This window comes from Nicotiana tomentosiformis, chromosome 2 (genome assembly GCF_000390325.3).
Source record: "Nicotiana tomentosiformis chromosome 2, ASM39032v3, whole genome shotgun sequence".
Classification (NCBI taxonomy): Eukaryota; Viridiplantae; Streptophyta; class Magnoliopsida; order Solanales; family Solanaceae; genus Nicotiana; species Nicotiana tomentosiformis.
In genome coordinates this window covers 115,942,145-115,967,975 of record NC_090813.1, presented here as the reverse complement: position 1 = coordinate 115,967,975, position 25,831 = coordinate 115,942,145, and the positions used below count along the sequence as shown (strand labels likewise).

The window sequence follows — 25,831 nt, the reverse complement described above, 5'->3', positions numbered from 1 at the left end:
AATATGCCCACTGAGCTATAAATAATAGGCTCAATTATCATTGTAAGGGACGATTTTTCTAGAATACATTGACTATATTTTAAACAGTAATCTAATACCCTTTTCTCTCTCTCACTTGTGAATCTTATCATCTTTGTGCCCGGAAGCCTTGTTCCCGGGCTCTTTGAATCTATCATTCCATCTACATTTTGAGCTAAGTATCTTACATCTAAATCGATTAATTTATGATCTTTGGGATCTAATTGACTCATCTGTCTAGAAACCACGAACAAATTTAGCTGTACCGATTTACGGGTAAATAATGATGCAGTATTTAAGCACTTTTGACACCTATATTTAGGATATATTGCAGTATTTAAGCACTGGACTAGACCTTGCAAGGCCCGTACTCTGGATAGAATATAACATTCCTATGGATTATCTAGCAATTATAGGTGGATTACTACTTGCTTGGACTTTGGTTCAAGGCATTTGTTGGCTAGCAATAAGCAACACATATGTAACAAAAAACTTCCACCAGGACCAATTTCCCTACCATTGATTGGAAATTTGCATAACATTCTTGGTGATCAACCCCACCAGTCACTTGCTAGGCTTGCAGAAAAGTATGGTCCAATAATCAGCCCCAGATTGGGCCAAATAACGACGGTGGTGATATCTTCATCAGCTGTGGCTAAACAAGTACTTAAAAACCAAGATTTGGCCTTCTCCAGCAGAACTATCCCAGATGCACTCCATTCCCATAATCACTATCAATTTTCTGTCGTATTTCTACCAGTTACTACTCGTTGGAGATTTCTGCGGAAAATCCTGAATTCTAATATTTTCTCAGGCAGCAGGCTTGATAAATATCAGCATCTCAGGTACAGATGGCAAATTGGCTTGGTTGAGTTAAACTTGGACGGTCAGATCAATAAAACGTTATGAACTAACCTGTCCAAAGTTTGCTCTTAGTCAAAATAAGTTTGAACCAATATGACCCAACTTACCATCTTCTTTTATTTTGCTTTTTTCAAAAAGAAAATGTTTTCAAGATAAGTTTGCTTGATTACATTGTTTTGACCCGATATTTGATGGGTCATTTTGGGTTTAACTGGGTCAAGTCAATAGACGGTCATAATCTTACGTGTGTTTAAACCTGACAGCTTTGGCGGGTTACTAACAAGCTATAATGTTGTCACTTCTAATTTCAGGTCCCGAAAGATCCAGGATTTTATTGCTTATTGCCGTCGGTGTAACCAAACAGGGGAGGCAGTGGATATAGGCCAAACTGCTTTTGAGACCTCTATGAATTTACTTAGGAGTACTATTTTTTCCAAGGATGTAGTGGACCCTTATGCAAATTCAGGCAAAGAATTTAAGGATGCAGTGTGGAATATCATGGAAGAAGCTGGTAAGCCCAATTTAGCTGATTATTTCCCCGTGTTGAAATATATTGATCCTCAAGGGATAAGGCGACGCATAGGAAAGCATTTTGATAAGTTGCTTCAGTAGATTGAGGGATTGATCGATGAACGATTAGAGCAAGGACGAAATTGCCGAATAGTGGTAGCACTGATGTTCTTGATGTTTTGTTAAATACTAGCCCGGAGGATCCACAGGCAATTGACAAACATCAGATAGAACACTTGTGCCTGGTATTTTCAATTTCTTTATCTTCGTTAAGTTCCTTATTTGTCAAGTGCTGCTCTATTCATCTTCATTAGATTCGTTTTGACCTTAACACGTTTCAGGATCTAATTTTCCCTCATGCTTTTGGCCAAGTTGTGCACAGATTTATTATCACAGTTACATTAATGCATATTAGGAGAAGAGCTATACTCATATACTACATTGGTTTATTTATGTTGAAAAGAATATACATTTACTACCTCAGAATAATAAAAAGCATACTCACCGTTGTGACTTCTAATTTATAAGTTTTGACATTCCTTATTATGTTGCAGGACCTTTTAGTTGCGGGAACTGATACAACTTAAAATACATTAGAATGGCCAATGGTAGAGGTCATGAGAAAACCAGATATTATGAAAAACGCTAAAGCCGAGCTTGCACAAGTTATTGGCAAAGGCAAGGTAATAGAAGAAGCCGATATTGCTCGCTCCCTTATCTGCAGTGCATAGTGAAAGAAACCTTGCGGTTACATCCAGCAGTTCCCTTTTTGATTCGCAAGGTAGACCAAGACGTTGAGGCGTGTGGATACTTTATTCCAAAAGGCTCTCAAGTGTTAGTGCACGTATGGTCAATGGGCCGCGACACAACTATTTGGGAGGATCCTTTGTCATTTAAGCCAGAAAGATTTTGGGATACGAAAATGGATGTTTTTGGCCATGATTTTGAGCTCATTCCATTTGGTGCCGGTTGAAGAATTTGCCCGGGGTTACCGTTGGCAATCAGGACATTGTCTGTAATGTTGGGTTCATTATTGAATTCATTTGATTGGAAAGCTGAAGGGGATATTGCACCAGAGGATTTGGATGTGGAAGAAAGGTTTGGCATTTCACTAGCAAGATCAAGTCCTTTACGAGCTGTCCCTATTCTGCTATAAATATAGGCTTCAAATTAGCCATTTAATAACATTATTACTGACAAGGCAACACCCAAAATTATAAAATTGGGGAGTCTTGATGTTATACCTTAGTCATGAATAATGAAATTGAACATTTTACTATATTAGTTCATGATTTGTGTGTGCAAATTTCCTAAGCATGGATCTCTTTTTTTCCCTCGTATACTCATTTAACTAGTTGAAAAAGAATAAACTACTAAGGTACATCTTGGAGTACATTCCTCGAATGATCACTCAACTATTCAAAATTATCTATTAAAGTCATGTTTCTTTCGTTTGTTATAGAAAAATCACTTAACTATTTTTATAACACTCGGAAGGTCACTCAACTAGATTTTTCAAACATTCGGTAGTCAAATACCTATTTTATCCTCTAATTTATCAACCTTTATTTTTTAATACCTTTTTCATAAATATGATTTTTTATCTATTACTCTATATTCTTAACTTACATGTAGAATAAATAAATCATCTTTCTAAAGTAAAAAAAAGAAAAAATTGTTTTCAGGCATATATAATGTTGGAACAATATAATTAAGTAATTTTTTAAGCATATATAATGTATATTATAAATATACCTTTATGTTAGATAGTTTATTTTTTATATTACACACATGGAATATATCCTTTAAAAGCTTTTATTCTTTTTCTTTCTTAATTGTGTAAATAAATTTTTGAGTTTTTGTTGTTTTTATCTACATTATTGATACGAACAAATTATTTTAATTAAACTCTTTACCCTGCTCAATTATTTTATTCATCAATTTCAGGTGCTTAAACTCTTATTTTGATAACTTAAACATGATTTTTAATATAATATTTATGTGCCTGATAATTATTCTTTTCCTTTTTAATTATAAAATTTATTTATTCTATAGGTAAGTCCATAATATAGAGCAAAAAGAGAAAAAAAATCATAATATTAAAAAGTATTAAAACAATACAGGTTGATAATTGTAACGACCCGACTTGTCGTTTTAAGTATTTACATTCCGTTCATCGACTTAAGGTACCTAGCAACTTTGTAATATGTATTATGATTTGCGTGTGCGGTTGAGTTTGATTTTTCGGAAGGTTTGGAATTAAATTGAAAGAACAATTCTCATTTTGAAGTTTAAATGAAAAGAGTTTGACCGGAGTTTTACTTTTGAGCAAACGACTCCGGAGTGAGATTTTGATGATGTCAATAGTTTCGTATGGTGATTTCGGACTTATGCGTATGTCCGAAATTTGATTTGGAAGTCCGTAGGTCAATTCGACGCATTTTGGCGAAAGTTGGAAAATGGAGGATTTTTAGAAAGTTTGACCGGGAGTTGACTTTATTGATAACGGGGTCAAAATTTGATTCCGAAAATTGGGACAACTCCATTATATCATTTATGACTTGTGCGTAAAATTTGAAGTCATTCCGGATTGATTTCATACGTTTCGGCGCAAATTATAGAAGTTGAAAGATTTGAAAATTCATATTTCGATTCGAGGGGCGATTCGTAATTTCGGCGTTGTTTGATGTAATTTGAAACCTCGAGCAGGTCAGTGTTGTATTACGGGAATTATTGATATATTCGGAAGAGGTCCCGGATGGCTCAGATGAATTTCAGATGGGGTTGAGATCGTTTGAACCTTGGTTGGAGCTGCTGGAATTTTTATTTCCTGGTGCAATCGCTTCTGCGGAGGCTTGATCGCAGAAGCGACCTTGCAGAAGTGAGGCAGCCATCGTAGAAGCGACATTGGACAGGGCTGGTGTTTGGTCGAGGAAGCGGAAGAAAGTGCGCACCTGCGACACTGCAGGTGCGGTGCCTGGAACGCAGGAGCGATGCTAGCGCAGAAGCGGAATTCCATTTCGCACCTGCGTGATCGCAGAAGCGGACCTTCTGCCGCAGGTGTGATGGGGTCAGCTGGACGGAAGAATCGCAGAAGCGAGAATTTTCTCGCAAAAGCGAGCTCGCAGGCGTGACAAATTGTCCGCAGAAGCGGAAACTGGGCAGAAACTTAAGGACCAAAAATGGTCATTTCTTCATTTTCGATTGGAATTTTTGGAGCTTGGTTCTTGGGAGATTTTGAGGATTTCTTCATGACTTCGACTGGGTTAAGTATTCTACATCCAAAAGTGATTATATTTCATAAATTCATGGCTATACTCATCTTTTAATTCGGGTTTTGATGGAAGAAATTGAGATTTTTGCAAAATCTTTCAAAAAAAAATAAAAATTTAAGATTTGGAGGATAATTTGTTATTGAAATTTGATAAAATTGGTATGGTTGAACTCGTATCGGAATGAATGTTCGGATTTCTTAAAAATTTTGTCGGGTTCCGAGAGGCGAGCCATACATTGACTTTTGGTTGGCTTTTTAATGTAAAATTCTAAGTCGACGTTTTATAATACAGAATTATTTTCGATGAAATTTAATGAAGTTATACAATTAATTTGGATAGATTTGAGCTGTCCGGAGGTCAATTTAAGCAAGAAGGCGATTTTGGGATATTGGCCTAACTTCAAAAAGGTAAGTATCTTGCCTAACCTTGAATGTGGGAATTACCCCTTAGGCATTGAGTCTTATGTGTAAATTGTGTGATTAAAAGCGGTGTATGCAAGGTGACAAGTACGTACTTAGTTTATATGTGCAAATCATATCAGTTAAAATTAGTAGACGCCCTTATGTATTAAATTAAATTTTCTTTGGAACTTAGTAAATCCTTGAATTGTCATGCCTCATTCCTTGTTCGTCGAATTTATATTTTATATGATAATTTGGTGCGATTGTCACTTGGATTTTTATGTGAATTCCGTGTGTTTGTTGATTTGATATTTTCTTGGAATTAAATTCATCATGGAATCCTTATCTGCAAATAATTATTAAATAAGTTTAAAATGAGGCATACATACATACATACATACATATATATATATATATATATATATATATATATATATATATATATATATATATATATATATATATATAGGCGTTGTCCTATGCTGAGTTACTTTTCCATCTTTATTATTTTTTGAGGTTTTATATACGTTGTGTGGAGCCTTGGGCTAATTGATGTGAAGTTTATTGATTTTGTTATACCTTTGGAATTGGTTGTGGCCATTGGGCAATTTGTGATATGAATTGATTGTGTTATGTTGTCGTGATAATATTCCGTATAAATTTGTTGTGCGATTTGAGTTATTATTATGAGGATATAAGGGTGGCATTCCACTGTTGATATTATGTGGTTATAAGGGTGGCATTTCACTCTAGTTATGTGTGTTGGGATATTGTCTGAACGGAGTGATAAGGGTGGCTATTATACGGAGCGATAAGGGTGGCTATTGTCAGGGATGATATATGATGATATGGGATTACTGTGTTGGTAACTTTTATGTGATGATGTGAGGTTATTGCGTTGGTAATTTTCATGTGATGTTTTGATTTTCCTTGTGTTTATTCTTATATCTTGTGCAACTTATTTTGTTGTTTCGGTAAACTTGATAATAGTCTAATCTAAGTTGAAATCGTGAGCGTGTGGCTATTGCTGGGCAGATTATGTTATATGGGATCGGGTTGCACGTCGCAACAGGTATGATTAGTATTATATGGGACCGAGTTGCTGTAACGACCTGACCGGTCATTTTCAGTATTATAACCTCGTTCCCCCATTTACTGCTCAAGTTATGCTTTACAGTTATTTTATGACTTACCGAGTTAGTTGGTTTGGGTCCGGAAGGATTTCAGAGTGAATTGAGACATTTAGTCTCATAATTGAAAACTTAAGCTGGAAAAGTTGACCTTATATTGACTTATGTGTAAAAGACCTCGGAATTTAATTCTTATGATTCCAATAATTCTGTATGGTGATTTTGGACTTAGGAGCGTGTCCGAAAAATTATTTGGAGGTACGTAGTTGAATTAGGCTTAAAATGGCGAAAGTCGAATTTTTGAAAAGTTTGACTGGGGGGTTGAATTTTTGATATCGGGGACAAAATCCGATTCTGAAAATTTTAATAGGTCCGTTATGTCATTTATGACTTGTGTGCAAAATTTGAGGTCAATCAGACTTGATTTGATAGGATCCGGCGCCGTTTGTGGAAACTTGAAATTTCAAAGTTCATTAGGCTTGAATTGGGGTATGATTCGTGATTTTAGCGTTGTTCGAGGTGATTTAAGGGTTCGACTAAGTTCGTATGATGTTATGGGACTTGACGGTATGTTTGGTTGAGGTCCCGGGGGCCCCGAGTGATTTCCGGGATGGTTTCAGATCATTTTTCCTTATTTTTGCCACTGCTGGAACAGGTGTCTGGTATTGTTCTTCGCGAACGCGAAGGATCTCACGCGTTCGCAAAGAAGGAATTTGGGCTTCTGGGATTTACCCATCACGAACACGATCAAGGAGACGCGAACGCGAGTGGGCGACGTGAACACAAAGAGGAAAGGGAGTTGGGGCGTGCCTGGTGTTAAGCCTTCGTGAACGCGTCTCGTGTCTCGCAAATGCGAAGGGCAGAGGTCGGAAGACATCGTGAACGCGATGAGGAGATCGCGAACGTGAAGAAGGAATCTTGGTAGCACATTTTTGTGCTTCTTCGATTTAGGCATTTCTGGGCAAAATTAAAAGTCCCAAAACGGGGGTTATGCGTTCATAACACATAATTGGATTGGGAGCTCGGTAGAAGGCGATTTTTGGAGAGATTCTTGCATGGGTGTTTGGGATAAGTGATTGTTATCCAATTTTGATTAATTTCCATGATTATGCCTTTGAATCCATCATTTAATGGGTGAATTAAGTTGAATTTTTTTAAAAACCCTCTCGGTTTAATTTGAAGATTTGAGGGTCGAGTTGAGGCCGGATTTTGGTAAAATTGATATGGTTAGATTGGTGGTTGAATGGGCTTTCGGATTTTGTGACTTTTTTCGGGTTCCGAGACATAGGCCCCATAGGCAATTTTTCGATGAGGCAAAGGCATTGCGGAATAAGAAATTATGCGATTTGAGGTAAGTAACAGTTTTAAATTTGGTCCTGAGGGTATGAAACTCCGGATTATATGTTATGTGATTGGTTTTGAGGTGGCGCACATGCTAGGTGACAGGCGTGTGGGCGTGCACATTAGGAATTGTGACTTGGTAAAATTCCATGGGACTCTGTAGTTGAATTATCTATTGATATCCGTACATTCTCTACGTGTTAAGGAAAATTGAGCAGAGACTCGTATTAAAAAATCATACTTAGACATATGCTGTTATTATTGGCACCCATTGGGGTCATTTCTGTGGTTGAATTATATGTTCAAATTGTAATTTCACACTCAGTCATGTTTATTCATTTCATATCATATCTCAGTCTCTGTTGCTATTTACTAAAATATCATATTATCAAATTTTGGGCTGATTATCATGATTTATGGGAGCCCGAGAGACTGGAAAGGTTGATGACTGAGTAAGGCCGATGGCGTAATTGTGAGGATATTTATGGATCGGGCTGCACGCCGCAACATGTTTTTATTGATTTATGGCATGATTGGCTTGATATAGTGCTTGGGCTGAAGGAGCCCTTCCGGAGTCTGTACACCCCCCCCAGTGAGCGTAGGTACCTACTGAGTGCGAGTGTCGAGTGCCGAGTGATGAGTGACTGTGAGGAATGAGTGACTGTGAGGAAAGAGTGATTGTGAGGAAAGAGTGAGTGTGAGGTTGGAGTGAATTGGAGGACTGAGTGACTGTTACTCTGAGAGGATGTATTGATTTTATTATTTGTTGTATTTTAGCTGTCATATATCGCTATTTCGAAAATTTCGGAAAAATATTATTTTCGGTTTCAGTCAAACTTGATATGAAATTTCAGTGAAATCTTAAATGTTGAACTTGAGAGCATGCTTACTCTTTTATATTGGAAAGTATTGTATTTGGACTTAGCTGAGAAGCTCGTCATTACTTTCAGTTCTTTATTTATCATTATTACTTACTGAGTTGGTTGTACTCATACTACACCCTGCACTTCGTGTGCAGATCCAGGTGATCCTAGATACAGTGGGTGTTGATTCTTTCACATAGTTGATTTTTCGGAGATTCAGAGGTAGCTGCCATATTTTGCAGACCTTGTCTCTCCTTCCCTATATTTTTGTTTATTGTATTTGGTCTCAGATTATTATACACTGTATTTTCCAGACTTGTAATGTATAGATGCTCATGTACTCAGTGACACCGAGTTTTGGGAGTATTTATATTTGTACTTGTGAGATTTCTTCCACTGAAATTAAATATTATGTTTTCAAATTAAAAAGATATGGTATTTTATTGAGATTGTCGGCTTGCCTAGTATTGAGATAGGCGCCATCACGACCGGCGAGATTTTGGGTCGTGACAAATTGGTATTAGAGCCTAGGTTACATAGGTCTCACGAGTCCTGAGCAGGTTTAGTAGAGTCTTGTGGATCTGTACAGAGAAGTCTGTACTTATCTATAAGATGCTGTCGAACCCATAGGAAAATTTTCCTTTCTTGTATTCTGTCATGCGGAATTGATTCAGCTTGAAACATAACTCTTTGAATTTCTTCCACACATTCGTGTGCGCATGTGAGTGCTCGGTATCAGTTGTGCATCACCGGCTTGTGATTCCATGAACGAGATTCGAGATGAGTATTCTGTGTTTTGGTGATGGGCCAGTCTGGAGGACTCGAGGCCAGGGTTAGACCGCAACTTAATCTCGGTAGCTTCAGTTGTAACTTGTACATTTGGACTCATATGTCTGGTAATGTCCCTACGAGTGGAATTTGTGGCTCGATGAGTGGTGGAATGGCTTTGTGATGAGTATGATGTCACTGCGGGATGTGGTAAGATTATTTAAATGTGACGAGAAGCGTTTCCTTGAAATGTTAAAAGGGCCATTGGGTGCTTGATATTCATTTTGATGTGATGTACAGTCTCGAGTATGAATGTTTTGAAGGATCTTTCACATTGTTAAATTTTGGGATAAATTAAATTCTCATGTCTGGTTAATGAGTTTGGACTCAGATAGACTAAGTGATTGCATAGTAATTGTGACTGCGAAAGGGTATAACAAGATACCAATTTGAGTCTAAGCATGTGGGTTATCCCCTGCGGAGTAATCTACGTATGTGTGTTCCTTATAATGTAAGTGGAGAGTTTTTTTTCTGCCAGCGGGGTGTATGTGTTGAGATTTGAATTTGAATCTGGTTGAGACACTTTACTTGAGTGTTAAGAGAATTAATGCGAGTTTAGAGGATGATTGAGGTATTTTATGGTTGGTGTTGCATGAGCTTAAGAATAATTTTCATTGAACTAACTGCGGTATTATGGCAATAATAAAGGATGGGTATTGTGAGTTAGAGAATGTTTTGTTCTATGGTTTTGAGCCAAGTGGGGGAGCCTGCTATTGGTAATTCAATTCATGGTTATATGTTAAAATTTAGTTTTGGTCTGAGGTGTACTTGTGGATTAGTTATGACTTGCAGAGGTTGAAATAGAGGATGACTCGAGTACTGAGATTCCTAAATACGGGTTATTTTGTGCTTTATGAGTATATAAAAATCATGGGATGAGTGAGTTGTTATTCGTGACGGATGTAGTGTGCACAGTGTATGAATTTGCTCGGGTGCGTTAAGGCATGGTTACTTTTTTGGGGCATTGTTGTGCTAATTGAACATAGGTAGTTCGGCCCGTTTGGGCGGAGAAAATTAGATTTGAGCATTGTGGATGACTCTCGAGAGGGTTCTAATGGATTCAAAATATGTATGTGGCAAATGAAAATTTTTCGAATTTGTATTTCAGTAGAATTGGTTACTTACATTGGATGGTATCAGGACATGCAGTAATTCTGCTTGACTATGGATTCTACATTTCAGTATAAGAAAGGAATGATGAATAATTTTAAATTCACATAAGGTATTTTCAGAATGAGTGTTACGATTGTGGTATTTATGGGGTAATTATGATGTTGTGATACTTTACAGAAATTTTGGTGGAAATATTCTTGGGTTTGGTGACCTGCGTGACCTATGTATTATGAATTCCTCCTGGGAGTAAGCAAAATGAAGGTTTCTAAATGACCAGGTATGTAATTTGCTAGTTACCCAGAGTTGATAACGTGGTTCTTGTGCTTGTCACATAATGTTGTTCTTGTGCTTATGAAAGTATTCCTCGTGGGATGATCGTGCATGAAAAATGTGTTAGTCATTCGAGTGCTGGAGTTGGGATCAGTTACAATGGTTCATGTGTTCTATGAATTTGGAGACTGGGAGTTCTCCGAAGCATATTGTTTTAGGGTTGCGTCCTGTTTGAGGTGAGTGTTTTATTTAAACTTAGTGGAGGCACTAGCTACGCTAATTATTTGTGATAGCTACGCACTATGAGTGCGCATATGTATGGGGTTTGAGCCTATGTAAGAACACCAGGGCAATTATTCGTGCTCGAAAGACTGCCTAGGCTATGATATACTTAGAGTTGACTGTTAAGCATAAAGTTACAGCGTTTCTCGTATTCGTACCTTGTTGAGAACTACTTGGGGTATACCCGAGGTTACAAAGAGGCTAATTCCCTGAATAAACTTGGTAGTTGTTATTTCTACGTTAACTTGCCGAATTGAGTTGTGATAGCACACTTTGCACATGCCTACTCTATGGCGTGTTATTTATACCAGTCCAAGAGCATAAGAGTCTTATTTTAATTACCATATACATGTGCACTTGTTGGATTGCTCCTGTATGATATGCTTGGACTGGAGGCTTGTGACCATGTCGCACGGGTGATGTTAATGTGAGATCTGGGAGAGATAGTTACCGTTATTAGATTCTTATATCTTAGTTCTACTATGTATGGTGAGCTCATAGCGTTGCGGTTGTAGTGGTGCTTGTTGAGCTTGCGAAACAGTTCTCTTCTTTGAGACATTTCCTATTTTGTTTTGGGTGCACAGATTGCGCAGTTTGTGGCTTGAGTTATATTAGTGAAGCATATCTTTGGAATAGTTATGTTTGATAATATAAGGTCATTGGACCTAGAATGGGTACTATCATGTTTGATTACGGCGTGTTTGGGACAATAATTTAGAATGTGGCTTAAATAACTAGCTATGATACTTGCTGAATGAAGGAAGATCCATGACCTATTGATATGGTGAATGGTTGTGAGTTCATGTATGTTTCTTTCATTATCGGTGGTGTACGAAGGTTTTGGAATGAGGTTTTATTGAATGCGGGGTTTTATACTAGTACTTGGTTGGTTTTGAGTAGTTACTGTGATCGGGAATGGTGCTGCGAATATGCCAGTTGTGTGGTATGTTATGTTATTATATCTGGGATTATGGTTATGGCTTGATACAACTTGTTCAGACTTATACAGTGTGTTGATGTGAGATTCGGGTCTTGAAAAGAATTCTGGATGTTAGAAATTGGGCTCCAAGATTTTTGGGCAAAGGTTAAATTAATGATTTTCAATTATATTATGTTGTTAGGCCTATATAAAATAGGGTGACGTGGGATCACCCCTTGGTATGTGCGTGGTAAGGTGGAATAGTGATTCGAAGGTTTAGGAACAACTCATGGTACACAGTTTATATCACAGTTTTGGAGAGCAGTACAGCGAGAATTGGGCACACAGGTTCGGTTGAGTACAACATTTCACCCTCAGACGGACGGACAGTCCGAGCGCACTATTCAAATATTGGAGGATATGCTACATACTTGTGTCATTGATTTTGGGGGTTCTTGGGATCAGTTTCTGCTACTCGCGGAGTTTGCTTACAATAACAGCTACCAATCGAGCATTCAGATGGCTCCGTATGAGGCTTTGTATGGGAGATGGTGCCGATCTCTGGTGGGTTAGTTGGAGCCGGGTGAGGCTAGGCTATTGGGTACTGACTTGGTTCAGGATGCTTTGAAGAAGGTCAAAGTGATTCAGGAACGACCTCGCATGGCGCATTCTAGACAGAAGAGTTATGCCGTTAGGAAGGTCCGTGATGTTTCTTACATGGTTGGGGAGAAGGTTTTGCTCAAGATTTCACCCATGAAGGGTGTGTTGAGGTTCGGGAAGAAGGGCAAGTTTAGCCCTCGGTATATTGGGCCTTTTGAAATACTTAAGAAGATTGGAGAGGTGGCTTATGAACTTGCATTGCCGCCTAGTCTATCGAGTGTTCATCCAATGTTTCATGTATCTATGCTTTGGAAGTATGTCGAGGATCCGTCTCATGTTTCATATTTCAGCACAATGCAGTTGGATGGTAATTTGACTTATGATGTGGATCCGGTGGCCATTTTAGATTGGCAAGTTCGAAAGTTGAGATCAAAGAACATAACTTCAGTAAAAGTGCAGTGGAGAGGCCAGGCAGTCGGAGAAGCTACTTGGGAGACTGAGCGGGAGATACAGAGCAAATATCTACACCTATTTGAGACTCCAAGTATGATTCTAAACCCGTTCGAGGACGAACGTTTGTTAAAGATAGGGAGAATGTAATGACCTGGCTGGTCGTTTTAAATATTATAACCTCGTTCCCCTATTTATTGCTCAAGTTATGCTTTACAGTTGTTTTATGACTTACCGGGTTAATTGGTTCGGGCCCGGAAGGATTTCAGAGTGAATTGAGACATTTAGTTTCATAATTGAAAACTTAAGTTGGAAAAGATGACCGGATATTGACTTATATGTAAATAACCTCGGATTTGAATTCTGATGATTCCAATAGCTCTGTATGGTGATTTTGGACTTAGGAGTGTGTCCGGAAAATTATTTAGAGGTCCGTAGTGGAATTAGGCTTGAAATGGCGAAAGTCGAATTTTTGGGAAGTTTGACCGGGCGATTGACTTTTTGATATCAGGGTCGAAATCCGATTCTGAAAATTTTAATAGGTCCGTTAGGTCATTTATGACTTGTGTGCAAAATTTGAGATCAATCGGACTTGATTTGATAGGTTTCGACATCGTTTGTGGAAACTTGAAATTTTAAAGTTCATTAGACTTGAATTGGGGTATGATTCGTGATTTTAGCATTGTTCGAGGTGATTTGAGGGATCGGCTAAGTTCATATGATGTTATGGGACTTGACGGTTTGTTTGGTTGAGGTCTTGGGGGCCCTGGGTGAGTTTCGGGATGGTTTCGAATTATTTTTCCTTGTTTTGCCACTGCTGGAACTGGTGTCTGGTATTGTTCTTCGCGAACGTGAAGGATCTCACGCGTTCATGAAGAATGAATTTGGTCTGCTGGGATTTACCCATCGCGAACGCGATCAAGGAGACGCGAACGCGAACGCGAAGAAGAGACTGGGGAAGCTTACGCAAATGCGAAAGCGTCTCGTGTCTCGCAAACTCGAAGGGCAGAGGTCGGAAGGCATCGTGAACACGAAAAAGGAATCTTGGTAGAGCATTTTTGTGCTTCGCGAACACGATGAAGGCATTTCTGGGTAGAATTAAAAGTCCCAAAACGGGGGTTATGAGTTCATAACACAAAATTGAATTGGGAGCTCGGTAGAAGGCGGTTTTTGGAGAGATTCTTGTGTGGGAGTTTGGGGTAAGTGATTCTTATCCAGTTTTGATTAATTTCCATGATTATGCCTTTGAATCCATCATTTAATGGGTGAATTAAGTTGAAAAATTTGGAAAACCCTCTCGGTTTAATTTGAAGATTTGAGGGTTGAGTTGAGGTCGGGTTTTGGTAAAATTGGTATGGTTAGACTCGTGGTTGAATGGGCTTTCGAATTTTGTAACTTTTGTCGGGTTCCGAGATGTGGCAATTTTTGGATGAAATTTAGGATTTTTATAGAAAAAATTATATTTTCATATGGAATTAATTCCTACAATTTTTATTGACTGAATCAAATTATTTTTGTTTAGATTCGAGACGTTTGGAGGCCAATTCACGAGGCAAAGGCATAGCAGAATAAGAAATTACGCTATTTGAGGTAAGTAACAGTTTTAAATTTGGTCCTGAGGGTTTGGAACCCCGGATTATGTGATTGGTTTTGAGGTGACACACATGCTAGGTGACGGGCGTGTGGGCGTGCACCGTAGGAATTATGACTTGGTATAATTCCATGAGACTGTATAGTTGAATTATCTGTTGATATCCGTACATTCTCTACGTGTTAGGGAAAATTGAGTAGAGACTCGTATTAAAAAATCATACTTAGACATATGCTGTTATTATTGGTACCCATTGGGGTCATTTCTGTGGTTGAATTATATGTTCAAATTGTAATTTCACACTCAGTCATGTTTATTCATTTCATATCATATCTCAGTCTCTGTTGCTATTTACTAAAACATCATATTATCAAATTTTGGGCTGATTATCATGATTTATGGGAGCCCGAGAGACTGGAGAGGTTGATGACTGAGTGAGGCCGAGGGCCTAATTGTGAGGATATTTATGGATTGGGCTGCACGCCGTAGCATATTTTTATTGATTTATGCCATGATTGGCTTGATATTGCGTTTGGGCTGAAGGAGCCCCTCCGGAGTCTGTACACACTCGCAGTGAGTGCAGGTACATACTGAGTGTGAGTGCCGAGTGCCTAGTGATGAGTGACTGTGAGGAATGAGTGACTGCGAGGAGAGAGTGACTGTGAGGAAAGAGTGATTGTGAGGTGGAGTGAATGGGAGGACTGAGTGACTGTTACTCTGAGAGAATGCATTGATTTCATTATTTGCTGCATTTCACTTGTCACATATATTATTTCGAAAATTTTGGAAAAATATTATTTTCTGTTTTGGTCAAACTTGATATGAAATTTTAGTGAAATCTTAAATGTTGAACTTGAGAGCATGATTACTCCTTTATATTGGAAAGTATTGTATTTGGACTTAGTTGAGAAGCTCGTCACTACTTTCAGTTCTTTATTTATCATTGTTACTTACTGAGTTGGTTGTACTCATACTACACCCTGCACTTCATGTGCAGATCCAGGTGATCCCGGATATAATTGGTGTTGATTCTTTCACACAGCTGATTTTTCGGAGATTCAGATGTAGTTGCCATGTTTCGCAGACCTTGTCTCTCATTCCCTATATTTTTGTTTATTGTATTGGGTCTCAGATTATTATACACTGTATTTTCCAGACTTGTAATGTATAGATGCTCATGTACTCAGTGACACCGAGTTTTGGGAGTATTTATATTTGTACTTGTGAGATTTCTTCCACTGAAATTAAATATTATGTTTTCAAATTTAAAAGATATGGTATTTTATTGAGATTATCGGCTTGCCTCGTATTGAGATAGGCGCCATCACGGCAGGTGAGATTTTGGGTCGTGATAGTTGCACGCCACAACAAGTATGATTAATGTTATATGGGATCGGGTTGCACGCCACAACAAATATGAAATGTGGGCACGAGGTGCCGGAAAAAATATGATGATTTAATTATAGGCACGAGGTTCCGTGGAAATATAAAAGTGGGTTGAGACCCGGGTTATGAAAATATAAAAGTGGGCAGAGACTCGTGTTTTATGATTATGAAATGAGGTGTCACAGAGTGACATTTATTTGAAAGAAGTATATTCGAAAGATATTTATTTGAAAGAATTATATTCGAAAGAAATTTATTTGAAAGGAGTATATTCGAAAGATATTTATTTGAAAGAAATATATTCGGAAGATCTTTATTCGAAAGAATTATATGTGAAAGATTTATATTTGAAGGACATGTTTAGTTGGTTGTACTTATGTTCCTTATTCGTTTGAGTAATAATTATGGTGTTCTTGTTGCTTTGCTGTTTATATCACTGGTTGATTTTTGTTGCTATCACTGCTAGTTATTTTCTAGTACTATTGTATATTGCTATATTGCACAGATTATTTGACTAGTGAGTGTCTTGACTGTATCTCGTCACTACTCCACTAAGGTTAGTATTGATACTTACTGGGTACCGACTGTGGTGTACTCATACTACACTTCTGCACATTTTTGTGCAAAGCCAAGTATTGGAGATATCGGACCCGGGCAGAGTTAGTGTGTTGATCACAATGATTCAAGGTAGAGCTGATTGGTCATCGCAGTCCCTTGGAGTCTTTCCATTTTATTGTACTGTCAACTCTTATTTGAACAGTATTGTATATTCGATCCTTGAGATCATTGCATGTATTCAGTTAGAGTTCGTGACTTAATATTACCAGTCTTGGGAGGTTGTTATATTTGTTTCCGCTTTTGGTTTCGACACTTGTATTAAATAATTTGTTTAAAAAGAAAATGGCTTGAGATGAAATTGTAATCGGCTTACCTAGTCTTAGAGACTAAGTGCCATCACGACGCCCGAGGTGGGATTTTGGGCCGTGACAAGTTGGTATCAGATCTCTAGGTTCATAGGTTCTACGAGTCATGAACGAGTTTAGTAGAGTTTTGCGGATCGGTACGGAGACGTTTGTACTTATTTTCGAGAGGCTATAGAACTGTTAGGAAATTTCCACTTCTTTCATTCCTTTCATGCAGAATTTTTTGAATTTGGAATTTGAGCCTTTGTATCTCTATTCTCTCATAGATAGTGATGACACGTGCTATCGGGTCAGCTGAGCAGACACCCGCGCATACTTCTAGGGCCGCAAGAGGCCGGGGCCGAGGGAGGGAATGTGTCACAACTAGAACATCGGTCAGAGGAGCAGTTCAAGAACCGCCAGTAGCTCCAGTTAGGGGACAAGTATCAGAAGCACCCGATGTTACCCCTAGACTTTAGGAGACTTTAGTACAGTTCCTGAACATGTTTGGTACATTGACTCAGGTGGGATTGATTTCTGTTTCACCAAATATTTCAAAGAGTGGGGGAGGAGTTTAAATTCCTACCGCCCGTACTCCAGAGAAACATGTTCGCATTGGTCATGTTTCGGGTATAGTACCAGTATAGCCTGTTATTCTGGTTCAGCATGAGTTCAAGCAAGAGACATCAGAAAAAGAACAAAAGAGACTTGAGAGATTTAAGAGGTATAGTCCACCTACCTTAAGTGGCATAGTTACCGAGGATGCCCAGGGATTTCTAGAAAAGTGCCATCGTATTCTCCGCACCATGGGTATTGTGGAAGTGAGTGGAGTTTCTTTTACTACATTTCAGTTGTCACGAGCAACATATCGTTAGTGGTAAGATTATGAAGAGGACAGAACAACCGATGCAACACCACCAACTTGGGCTCAGGTTTCGGAAATATTGTTGAAAAGGTTTGTTACCCAGACTCTTCGGGATGCATGTCGCCTAGAGTTTGAACGATTACGTCAAGGCACCATGACGGTGTCCGAATATGCTATCAGGTTCAGTGAGTTAGCCCATCACGCACCTATCTTGGTTCCTACAGTTAGAGAGCGAGTACACAGATTCATTGAAGGGCTCAATTATGATTTTAAAATATGTATGGCTCAAGAGTTGCAGACTGATATTCCATTTCAGCAAGTATTAGAGATTGCCAAAATATTAGAACGTGTTCGAAGTGAGGAAAATGAGTCTAAGGAGGCCAAAAAGTCTAGGAACTCTGAAGGATTCAGTGGATTTTACTCTGCATCTATGACTCATCACGGCGGAGGCTCGGGCAGTCGGTCATCCCAGCCCACAATTCAGAGTACTCATTGTGCTCTGGTTAATACGTTTAGTGCACCACCGACACGCGGTTCTTACAATGGTTATTCTAGCTATCCGGCACTGACTCAATACGAGCAACCGCGACCTCAGAGGGGTTGTTATGAGTGTGTGATACCAGACACATTATGAGAGATTGTCCCAGACTTGGGAGAGGCAAATTTCATCAAAACACTCAGGATACAGGCTTTATTCTAGTTAATACTCCATGGGCACATCCATTTAGGGGTGGAGGACATGCGGGTAGAGGGCGCCCAAGAGGGGGAGGCCCGACCCGTTGATATAATTCCTATGAATTGGCTGAGGTCAATACACCAGATGGTGTCGTTAAAGGTATGATTTAATTTATAATAAAATAAGCACTATTCTTATTTTGATTCGATCCCGATTATCGAGGTGAAAGCTCCTTTCATGCTCTTTATATGGTGAGTTTGTAAATTTGTACTCCACTCGCGTGTTTATCCCTGCTGGGAGATTTAATGGTGTTAGCCCATGTCTATCATTTTTGTTTTGTATATTATTGTGGGACAGTCCAAAAGTGATTTTTTATTACTCACTACAATGGGTTTTGATGTAATTTTGGGATAATTGATTACAACTTTATGAATTATATGCCCTACCGGTATGAGGGTTCATTATGTGTGCGAAATTGTTTCACAGACTTTATTAAAAAGAAGAAAGAAAAGAAATGGAAAATTTCAGTTGGCACAATGTGCAAAGTACTAGTGATTCATAGTTGAGGGCAAGATCCTCGCAATTTTATATGATGTGATTTGATATGTTTAACCCGGGTTACGTGCTGCGGTGGAAGTTATATCAGAATGAGATCCTTGTGGTTAAATTCAGGTGTTTTAAATTCTCCCTTTGTGAAATTTAATTTGTACTATGGTACTATTGGGGAGTCATGTTTGTTAGGCTTATTTGATAATTCTTTTATGTGTTCTGTGCATATTTAGCCATATTCGTGCTGTAATTATTGAGTTTTAGCATATGAGGTGAGTGACCAGGTGGCGTTAAATGTGACTCGTTAATTTTAGTAAATAAGTATGAGGTCTTCATGCCTCACATTTTGCTACCAGTGTTGTAAAAATTCAAAATAATGTTTTAGTTAATATGAGATTAATTGACGGGGCTGAAAGTAATTATAAACAACTATTATTGCCAGAGATGTGGTTATGGGCATACGTATGATATGTGCGTAGGCACGGGTTGCTATAGCCGGTTGAAACTAATACCGTGCATTGATGTGAAAATAAGGCCTTTTGAAAATGTTTAGCGTGTAAGAAATTGGTTTTAAAGTGTATAAGTGTGGATAAAAGAAATATTCTCAACTGAGATGGTGTTGTCGGACCCGTGTTAAATTTTTGGTGACGTAGAATCACCCGCGAGTATGTGTGTAGGAACACACTAAGTAATTTAATGTCCTCTGAATAATTCTTAGCACGTTCGAGGACGAACATATGTTTAAGAGGGGAAGAATGTAATGACCCGACTTGTTGTTTAAACAATTTACGTTTTGTTCAGCGACTTAAGGTCCCGAGCAACTTTGTAATATGTCTTATGACTTGCATGTGCGGTCGAGTTTGGTTTTTTGGAAGGTTTGGAATTAAACTGAAAGAGCAATTCTCATTTTGAAGCTTAAATGAAAAGAGTTTGACCGGAGTTTGACTTTTGAGCAAACGACTCTGGAATGGGATTTTGATGATGTCAATAGCTTCGTATGGTAATTTCGGACTTAGGCGTATGTCCGGAATTGGATTTGAAAGTCCGTAGGTCAATTCGACGCATTTTGGCGAAAGTTGGAAAATGGAGGATTTTTAGAAAGTTTGACCGGGAGTTGACTTTATTGATATCGGGGGCGAAATCCGATTCCTAAAATTGGAAAAGATCCATTATGTCATTTATGACTTGTGTGCAAAATTTGAAGTCATTCCAGATTGATTTGATACGTTTCGGCGCAAATTATAGAAGTTGGAAGATTTGAAAACTCATAATTCAATTCGAGGCGCGATTCATAATTTCGGCATTGTTTGATGTAATTTGAAACCTCGAGAAGGTCCGTGCTGTGTTTCGAGACTTATTGGTATATTCGGAAGAGGTCCCGGGTGGCTCGGATGAATTTCGGACGGGGTCAGATCGTTTGCGCCTTGGTTGGAGCTGTTGGATTTTTTATTTGCTGGTGTAATCGCTTTTGTGGAGGATTGATCACAGAAGCGACCTCGCAGAAGTGAGGCAGACATCGAGAAGAGACATTGGACAGGCTGGTGTTTGGTCACGGAAGCGGAAGAAAATACGCACCTGCGACACCGCAGGTGCGGTGCCTGGAACGTAGGAGCGATGCTAGCGTAGAAGCGAAAATCCATTTCGCACCTGCGCGATCGCAGAAACGGACCTTCTGCCGCAGGTGCGGTGGGGTCAGCTGGACGGCAGAATCGCAGAAGCGAGAATTTTCTCGCAAAAGTGAGCTCGCAGGCGCGACAAATTGTCCGCAGAAGCGGAAAATGGGCAGAAACTAAAAGACCAAAAGTGGTCATTTCTTCATTTTCGATTGGGATTTTTGGAGCTCGGTTCTTGGGTGATTTTGAGGATTTCTTCTTGACTTAGACTAGGGTAAGTGTTCTATATCCAAAAGTGATTATATTTTATAAATCCATGGCTATATTCATCGTTTAATTCATGTTTTGATGGAAGAAATTGAGTCTTTTGCAAAATCTTGCAAAAAACAAAAATTTAAGATTTGGAGGACGATTTGTTATTGGAATTCGAAAAAATTGGTATGGTTGAACTCATATTGGAATGGGTGTTCGAATTTCGTTTAAATTTTTTCAGATTCCGAGAGGCGGGCCCGGCGCTAACTTTTGGTTGACTTTTTAATGTAAAATTCTAAGTCGACGTTTTATTATCCGAAATTATTTCTGATGAATTTTTATGAAGTTATACAATTAATTTGGATAGATTTGAGCTGTCTGGAGGTCAATTTAAGCAAGAAGACGATTTTGGAATATTGGCCTAACTTAAAAAAGGTAAGTATCTTGCATAACCTTGAGTGGGGGAATTACCCCTTAGGCATTGACTCTTATATGTAAATTGTGTGATTGAAAGCCGTGTACGCAAGGTGACGAGTACGTACTTAGTTTATATGTGTAAATTATATCGGTTAAAATTCGTAGACAACCTTATGTATTAAATTAGAAAATTGTTGGAACTTAGTAAATCCTTGAATTGTCATGCCTCATTCCTTGTTCGTCGAATTTGTATTTTATATGATAATATGGTGCGATTGTCACTTGGATTTTTATGTGAATTCCGTGTGTTTGTTGATTTAATATTTTCTTGGAATTAAATTCTTCATGGAATCCTTATCTGCAAATAATTATTAAATAAGTTTAAAGTGAGGCATTAATATATATATATATATATGTATTAAAATTTGGATTAAATAAGGAGTTGTCCTATGCTGAGTTGCTTTTCCATCTTTATTGTTTTTGAGGTTTTATATACGTTGTGTGAAGTGTTGGGCTAATTGATGTGAAATTTATTGATTTTGTTATACCTTTGGAATTGGTTGTGGCCATTGGGAAATTTGTGATATGAATTGATTGTGTTATGTTGTCGTGATAATATTCCGTATAAATTTATTTTGTGATTTGAGTTATTATTATGAGGATATAAGGGTGTCGTTCCACTGTTGATATTATGTGGGTATACGAGTGGCATTTCATTGCGATTATGTGTGTTGGGATATTGTTTGAGCGGAGTGATAAGGGTGGCTATTATACAGAGCGATAAGGGTGGCTATATGAGCGATAAGGGTGGCTAAAGGAGAGATGAGGGCGGCTATTGATATTTTCAAGGTGGAGGGATAAGGGAGGTTATTACAGGAGTAATAAGGGTGGCTATTATCATGGATGATATATAATGATGTGGGGTTATTGTGTTGTTAACTTTTATGTGATGATGTGGGGTTATTGCGTTGGTAATTTTCATGTGATGTTTTTATTTTCCTTGTGTTTATTCTTATATCTTGTGCAACTTGTTTTGTTGTTTCGGTAAACTTGATAATAGTCTGATCTATGTTGAAATCGTGAGCCTGTGGCTATTACCGGGCAGATTATGTTATATGGGATCGGGTTGCACGTCGCAACAGGTATGACTAGTGTTATTTGGGATCGGGTTGCACGCCGCAACAGGTATGATTAATGCTATATGGGATCGGGTTTCACTCCGCAACAGATATGAAATGTGGGCACGAGGTGCCAAAAAATATGATGATTTAATTATGGGCACGAGGTTCCATGAAAATATAAAAGTGGGCTGAGACCCGTGTTTCGAAAATATGAAAGTGGGCCGAGACTCGTGTTTTATGATTATGAAATGAAGTATATTCGAAAGATATTTATTTGAAAGAATTATATTCGAAAGACATTTATTTGAAAGGAGTATATTCGAAAAATATTTATTTGAAAGAATTTTATATTTGAAAGATATTTATTTGAAAGAAATATATCCGAAAGGTATTTATTCGAAAGAATTATATGTGAAAGATTTATATTTGAAGGACATATTTAATTGGTTGTACTTGTGTTCCTTATTCGTTTGAGTAACAATCATGGTGTTCTTGTTGCCTTGCTGTTTATATCACTGGTTGATTTTTGTTTCTATCACTGCTAGTTGTTTTCTAGTACTATTGTATACTGCTATATTACACATGTTATTTGACTAGTGAGTATCTTGACTGTACCTCGTCACTCCTCCACTGAGGATATTCTTGATACTTACTGGGTACCGACTGTGGTGTACTCATACTACACTTCTGCACATTTTTGTGCAGAGCCAGGTATTGAAGATATCTGACTCGGGCAGAGTTAGTGTGTTGATCGCAAGGATTCAAGGTAAAGCTGATTGTTTGTCGCAATCCCTTGGAGTCTTTCCATTTTATTGTACTGTCAACTCTTATTTGAACAGTATTGTATATTCGATCCTTGAGATCATTGCATGTATTCTGTTAGAGTTCGTGACTCTGTATTACCAGTCTTGGGAGGTTGTTATATTTGTTTCTATTTTTGGTTTCGACACTTGTATTAAATTATATATTTCAAAAACAAAAATGTCTTGAAATAAAATTGTAATCGGCTTGCGTAGTCTTAGAGACTAAGTTCCATCACGACGCATGAGGTGGGATTTTGGGTCGTGACAATAATTTAGAGGGTAAAATAGTTATTTGGCCACCAAATATTTGAGAAATCTAGTTGAGTGACCTTCTCAGTGCTATATAAATAATTAAGTTACTTTTCTGTTTTAAACAAAAGAAACATGACTTAGTAATTGGTATGTTAGTTTATGATTTGTATGTGCAAAATCTCCTAAGCATAGATCTTATTATTTTATCTTTGTATACTCTTATTGTTTAGCCTCAAAATCGGATAACAATTAAATTTATAAGTTGTTTTAAGGATACACTAATTAATTTGATACAAAACAATAAATTGGATTAAAACAAACAAATAAAAATACAGTAAATTCAAACCATACGGGGAGGATGTCTTTAGCCTTAGCGAACTATTTGCCCTTGATCCGGGCTCACAATAGTCAATATTGATGAATGAAAGAAAAGCTTAGAATAATAGTGAAAATGATAGTATATTGCTTTAGAATGCGTGTTACAACGTGCTTAATGAATCATCTGACCCCCTTTATATAGTAGGAGAATTCTACTCTAAGTATAACTCTATAAAAAGTAATTTTGTTTCACTTGATTAACGGTTCTTCATCGATATGTGCCGAGATCCACGCCGTGATATCTGGCCGGTCATGGATATTACGGCCTCCTGTTGGCCGTGCTTGATTGACCGACGACGCTCTCCGAAGTCCTTCAGATTTTAGGTCGATCTCGAATCATGACCCCGATATTATCGAGGGTCGATGGTCGGCCCTGGTACTCTGACTCGAGGATATCCTTGCTTCGATTCTGATCTTTCGCAATCATATATCGAGATCGTTTTACCCTGTTGGAGGCCGAAGTGTATCATGAGCCCAATTTTTACCCGTACACAGATAGCCCTCTCATTTCTCAGAAAGTAAGCTGATGAGAAACGACACGAGCATCCCGATTCCTTATTCGATACACCGTGACATAAACGACAAAAAACCCAATATGTCTCGTCAGTCATGTTGTAATGGCATTAGATGCATGTCAGTTGCCGGTCGGCTGTCCCTGGAGGCGAAGCGTCGCGACACCACTATAAATAACCCTTCTTTCATTTATTTGTTTACTTTACATTAAACTGTCTACCCTCGTACCCTCAGTATTTCACTACTCTCTTTCACATTCTAGCATTTTACCTCTGGTATTCGAGATTCCTTTGAAATCTTTACTCAACATCCACTCAAGCTAACACACCTGAGCCTCAAATTTTCAACCCTTTTCCATCTTTTCAAGCTTTCTCTTAGAACAATGGCAAAAACCTCAAAATCTGTCCCCCCAAAAGGTTACTTCTACCTCCCAAACGATTGCCGGAACCAATGAGACCACTTCCGATGTGGCCGACCTTGGGAGATCCCATGCTAATGTGGCCATCAACAAACCGACTCCCGAACCTCCCTTGAATATGTTCATTCCCTGGGGTGTTCGACTGCCGATGACTTAATAGTCGAGAAACCCTCCTCGGTGCAGGGTCAGTGCAAGAAGGCATCGAGGTATATTTGCTTGATCACCGAAGACGATCTTACCTTAGTCCGAAAGGACTGTAACTGGGCTGAAAAGGACATAGTGGTCCCCGACCCTGAGGATGCCATTACTACTCATGTTGAGGGATACCTAAGTGTCTACGCTTATGCCTTTACACTGGGCCTGATGGAACTGGTCATCTTGGACTTTTGCAAGAGGTACGAGGTATGTCTCGGCCAAAGTCACCCCCCACTATGAAGGATTGTGATCCTCCTCCGATTTTTTGTGGATAAAATTGATTCGTGTGCCTTCACTATCGAACACATACTCCGTTTATATAGTCCCCAAATCTTACGGAGGGACTGATAAAGCTTGTTCACCGGGCCAACAAAACCTCATTTTCAAGCATCGACGAGGACCGAGATCGAGGCTGACAGGGTCTTTTTATCCGGGTGAGGACCTCTGATTTGATCCCATCTGAGTTTAGGCCATTCCACGAGAGGTGGAATGCATCGCGTAAGTAAAAACTTTCCTTCGAATGTTGATTCTGTGTTCATCTCTCATTTTCTCATTGGTATCCGTGGTGGTGTAGCTGTTGCTCAAGTTCCAAATGTTGTTCCTCGACTCAAGGAGTATGTCGAAGGTATCGTCTCACAAATGTCATACTCTGAGCGCTCATGGAACAAACTCTCGAAGGGCTGTTGGGAGGCCTGTTCCCATGGTAAGATCTTTCCCGAGATGGTTGTGTTAGGCTTCTTCTCGCAGCATTATGTTCTTATTATTTCTTCTTTATTTCTCTTTTGCAAGTTTTCCTAAGACCGTAGAGCTTAGGCACTCGGTTGGGGATGAGGACTTACCTGTAGGTTCTTCCGCTTCGGGACAGCCCGGGGCCACAACATCGAAGAATAAAAGAAAAAGGGCCTCGAGTTCACCAAGCTCAGAGAAAAAGAAAATGAGAAGGAGGCTGGTTCGTAAGCCAAAGGAAACCTCCAGCTCCCGAGTTCTTGACTTGGCATCACTTCTCCGGCTCAAAGACGAGCCTGAGGAAGACGGC

The 25,831-nt window shown here is 38.7% G+C and overlaps 1 pseudogene; it reads left to right on the top strand.

Annotated features, from left to right (window-relative positions):
• Positions 1–412: 412 nt before the first annotated feature.
• On the top strand, positions 413–2,698 carry LOC104092461 (geraniol 8-hydroxylase-like; annotated as a pseudogene).
• The last annotated feature ends 23,133 nt before the right edge of the window (positions 2,699–25,831 follow it).